Source organism: Neofelis nebulosa, chromosome 13 (genome assembly GCF_028018385.1).
Source record: "Neofelis nebulosa isolate mNeoNeb1 chromosome 13, mNeoNeb1.pri, whole genome shotgun sequence".
In the NCBI taxonomy this organism is placed as follows: Eukaryota; Metazoa; Chordata; class Mammalia; order Carnivora; family Felidae; genus Neofelis; species Neofelis nebulosa.
In genome coordinates this window covers 26,724,668-26,729,783 of record NC_080794.1, presented here as the reverse complement: position 1 = coordinate 26,729,783, position 5,116 = coordinate 26,724,668, and the positions used below count along the sequence as shown (strand labels likewise).

Sequence of the window (5,116 nt, the reverse complement as noted above, 5' to 3'; positions counted from 1 at the left end):
TCCCCACTTATTCTGCCGCCTCACTTTGCACTCACTTCCCTCCTACTTATCTTTCAAGGCTGGGCTGATATCCCACTTCCTTGGCTAAATGTTCTTCCCCTATGTTGAAATTTCTCCAGGAATGTACTGAAGCTAGCTCACACTGCCTAGAGAGAGCTGAATGCTGCTGGTTAAATATTCAGTAATACTTTGGCAGCTTGAAATCCTCCATGGTAGGAGTGTTTCCACCGTAGAAATTGGCAGATGCCACAAAGGAGAGCGTTTTCTTTCTCTTTGCTGTCACACCACTGCATCTTCCCCGTCTCTGCACCTCTACAGCACATTGTTTTTACCTCTCTTTTAGCATCTTAAACATAATCTATGTATATGTAATTATGTAAATAATGACTCTTGCTAGATTGAGTTCTTTGAGGCCAAAGAAATGTTCTATATTATGTACAGTTGTCTCATATCTCACAGCAACAGCCATGGACTGCGTGGTGTTTCTCAAGGTTAACGTGTTAAAGCCTCAACCCCCAATGTGACTATATTTGGAGGAGACAAGGCTTATGATGAGGTTTTTCAGGTTAAAGACAATCCTAAGGGCAGAGCCCCAATCCAGTAACATTAGTGTCCTCTTAAGAAGAGGCACTAGAAAGTGAACTTCTGCTTTCTCTCTGTACTATGAGGATACAGTGAGAAGGCTGTCATCTACTAGCCAGGAAGAGAGCTTTCACCAGAAACCTAGTTGGCTGGCACCATGATCTCAGACTCTTCTGTCTCCAGAATGTGAGAAATAAAAGTCTGTCATTTCAACCACCCAGTCTGGTATTTTGTTAAAGCAGCATGAGCAGACTAATACAGCACCTAGTATATGGAAGATGCTCCATAAATGTATGTTAAATTGAGTAGGATAAAGGAACTAGAGTAAGGACAGCCAACATTTGTTGAGCCCTCCCTCTGTGCTAGCAACTCTGTAAAGCAGGTACTTTAGACCCATTTTATAGATGGTAAGTGACACTTAGAAAGTGAGCAAAGTCACACAGCTAGGAGGTGAACCAAAAGTCTGATTCTATAGTCTAATTCTTAAACACTGTATTAAATTTTCTCTTGAATAAGATGAATTTCCTGTCCCAGACCTCTACCATCCAATAGGGTAGGTAGCTACCTGTGACTGTTGAGCAGTTGAGATGTGGCTAGTCTGAATTTAGAAGTGCAAAACACATTTTAAAGATTTAGTATGGAAAAAATGAATACTAAATACTGAAATGTTAAAATAGTCATATTTCATAGTAAGATATATGGGGTCATATAAAATAATTTCTACCTCTTAAATGTGGCTACTAGAAAATTTTAATAACACATGTGGCTTCATTATCTTCCTGTAGAAATATAGACTACTGTTTCCTAGGGGACTCCACTTCAGCTACAGCAGTTGTATATCCAGACGTGATAATTCAGAGACTAGTCCACAGGTCTTTAACTTCCTCTGGGATTTGCTTTTGGTCACTTCACTGACCCTTTGAGACTAGGCATTTGCTAGGGATGAAGGAATAAAGGTCAGTGCTTCAGTCAAATTGGAGTCTTGTGGAAAGGTCAGGCATCCAGGGAGTCATGGAGCAAGGTTGGAGCCATTGGCCAAAGTATTATCTCCAAATAATCTGTGAATATCGGTTACAATAAATCTTGTGTCTGCTCACTTGGAGGGGAGCCATAGCTCAAAAGGAGATGCTTCAAAGGAATTAGTAATCAATTCCTCTCTTCCTTTAGAGGGCAGGAAGCTGCTTCCAGTAAACAAAATAAGCCGTGGTAGGATCTCACAGCACTCCCCAACTAGCAGCTTGAGGTCATGAGGATGGGCTGTCACTTCCAAATAGATGAGTAGAGAAAATCCACAAAGCAGGTGACTAAGACTTAGGCATTGCATCCCCACCGGTTATCCCAGGAGGCAAATAGTAAGGAAAGGAGACGTATGATTTGTGTAAATAGGTCAAATCCTTTGGAAAACAGAAAATGAAATACCAATAGATGCCAGTAAAATGAATCCATCAGCTTCCCAGCTTCTCTGTCTCTAGGCCACAGGGGTTCCCGCACGTTCCAGTCTGAGTCAGAGGAAAGAGAAGATGTGGAGGCCCTGATTCTCCTGCCTTTCTAATGAAGAAGTAAACTCTGGGAATGTTATGATGACATTTTATGTTTCTCCAGAGAGCTCTAGTTTCATGTAATTCTTTTGGATTTTCTTTGGTGTTCTAAGTTTCTCTATCAACCCCTGGAAACATCATGACTCTCGCTGATTTTTATCGGCGCAGAGCCCGGACATTTGTGCCCAAGCTGTGATGTTTATGGCTGTCTCTGACTAGCAACTGCAGAATGCTGCCAGAGGTATTTCCCTCATTTCTTCTCTGAATTTCCCCAGTGCACAGAACAGAGTCCTATCTCCACTCCTATGCTGTGAATGAACAGGCTTTGTGAAGGGGGTCAGGGAGGATTTCCTCTGGCAGGCAGGGCAGAGTGGGGGCTACCCATCTACTCCTCCTTCATTGACAGAGCATGGTGTGAATTTCAAGGGTCCCCATATCTGTTAATACCATTCCTCTAAGGAGAACAGAACCATACAGCTCTAGAGATGGTAAAAATTCTTCAAGTCTTCTCGTCACTCCCTAATTTTTAAAGTGAAATTCAGCCCCCTCCCCACCATGCCAGGCCCTCACCTTTCACTGCACAACCTCTGAGTCCTCATCGTGGTCACAGGAAGAAGCTGGATGGCAAGATCCTACTCTTAAATCAAGGTCAGAAATAAGTGACTGCCAGTTTTGGCATTCAGTGTGAAAATCTGTGCATGATGCATTTGGCCCAGGGAACACCTAGTCTCACGATGACTTTGGAATTCCCAGCTGCGCCTGTCTCCTGGGCAGACCTCATTTGTTTCAGTTAATGCAGATGACAGGAAGGAGCTGCCGATCCTGGAGCAGCAGAGGCTTTTCTCCTTTTTGTTAGCCGGGGAAAAGTGCACTTGAGTACCCCGCAAAAAGTAGGCTTCCTTGGGGAGCATGGGCTTCTCCAGCAGTGATAGAAATGCTTCTGTTTTTGCCCTTCCTGAACCGTCCCCTTCCTCCTTGGCACACTAATGCTGGCACTTCATCTCTACTCTCCCTTTGTCCTGATACCCCCTGTGTCACAGGCTGTGACATTTTTAGAATGCTTTGTAAAGTAAAATGCCTCATTTTCTTCTTGGCTCATCCTACCTGGGGGAAGCCCTCTGGTCTTTGAACACACTAATCTCCCTGTCCCCTCCAGTTGGAATAACTACGCGCAGCCGCCTGTGATGTGGCCGTGTGGCATTTGGCAGCGCGGTGGGCGCTGGGCGCGTGCCCGGTCTCACACTCCACCGGTATTTCCTGTCACTTGTGGAATTTGTTTCCGATCACCTTTGCTAACCCATGTGGGTTTGTATTTTAAGCAGACTTCCTGCTTCCGCAGTGGTTCTCACAAGACACAGAGTAATCCAAGGATCAGACAGAATAACTAAATCACCAAGGAAGTTCATCTTCAGTGGTGCTTTACCTCCAGATACCTCCTGGGGGCCATCTTATGAATTTTTTCAAAGGTGTTTTCATTGGTTACGGTAGTTTTGAGTGTTTTGTCTTTTTTTTTTTTTGGGGGTTTTTTTTTTTTTTTTTTTTTTTTTTTTTTTTTTTGGGACAGAGAGAGACAGAGCATGAACGGGGGAGGGGCAGAGAGAGAGGGAGACACAGAATTGGAAACAGGCTCCAGGCTCCGAGCCATCAGCCCAGAGCCTGACGCGGGGCTCGAACTCACGGACCGCGAGATCGTGACCTGGCTGAAGTCGGACGCTCAACCGACTGCGCCACCCAGGCGCCCCTGAGTGTTTTGTCTTAATATGAAAATACCTTACTGTATCCCAGCCTGTTTCCCATAGAGAATCCCACCCCTCCCTACAATTAACCTTTGAAACTGAAGCTACTTTTAGAACAACCCTGCCGTTGCTATTTGAAAAGGCAGTGTCAAACTTGATATCCTGTACATGTTACCTTGGCTGTTTAAAAGAGCTCAAAAAACAAAACAAAACAAAACAGAAACAAATGAGAGAGATAAAGGAGAAGAAAATATTTTGTTTTGATAAAGCTCTGTCACTAAATGTCGTTCCAAACCCAAAGAAGTCTCTCAAAAGTCTCTAAACCTTGAAGTCATCTACAAACTGGGAATGCATATTAATTCATGCTAGTTGTCGGAATGAAGAGATGGAGAGGATAAAGGGACACACTGAGAATATCAGGTACTACCCAGGATTAATACTAATTGATCCCAACTCAAGCTGCTTAAGCCTCGGAGATGGAGGAGTTCCCGGGGCATAATGGAACACGCTGTGAGTTGCGATTTTCTCAAATTCAGTGGGCCCTGGATGGATACATTCCATTCTGATGGATGAGATATTTGCTTCCTGGGAGTGTTTTCCTTCACTGGAGGCAAGAAAAATTGCTCCTTAAAATATACCTCTCCATGGTTGAGAAATACAAAACCCAACATGTTTTAAAATTCCAAATGGCTAGGGATTGTCAAGCATACAGAGATGTGAAGGCATCCAGGCACTGGTCTTGCTGTGCCCGCTCTTAAGTTGGGTATTTATAGAAGGGCCTTGAGTGCCTCTGCCTCCCCTTCCTCTTGTCCCTCTGAGCAAACAGGTTATAATTTTAAGAGGACAGTTCTCATTTTGCAATAAGGTGGAAGGTGGAGGGGACAGACCCCTGAATTTTTTTTTAAATCAGTGATTTCAGCTTAATTATTACTTCACTTATTGTGATCCTAGTTTGTGCCAAGAATTAAGTGTTATCTTTTGGCTAACCACAGAATTTCAAAGGAGTTTTTTTTTTTTGTTTTTTTTTGTTTTTTTTTTTAATAATCTGGACCATGATATTTTACTTCAACTTTGCTTTAAAATCAAGTTTATTAAAGAATAAAACCAGCTCTCATAACAGATTTTTTCTTCCTTATTTTTACCTTCAAGCTGTATCATTGTGATGCTTGCAGAAGGGATTCATTTTCAAAACAGTGTAAAGGCTAAAAAACCTTATATATGATGAGATTTAATTTATCAACATAGTGCTGGATTCACTTG

General features: G+C 42.8%; 1 long non-coding RNA gene across 1 annotated transcript; it reads left to right on the top strand.

The window, feature by feature from the left end:
• The first annotated feature begins 628 nt into the window (after positions 1 to 628).
• Positions 629 to 4,877, top strand: LOC131492697 (uncharacterized). Its single transcript, XR_009252243.1, has 2 exons — positions 629 to 3,604; positions 3,856 to 4,877. It is a non-coding gene; the product is annotated as an uncharacterized LOC131492697 (long non-coding RNA).
• The last annotated feature ends 239 nt before the right edge of the window (positions 4,878 to 5,116 follow it).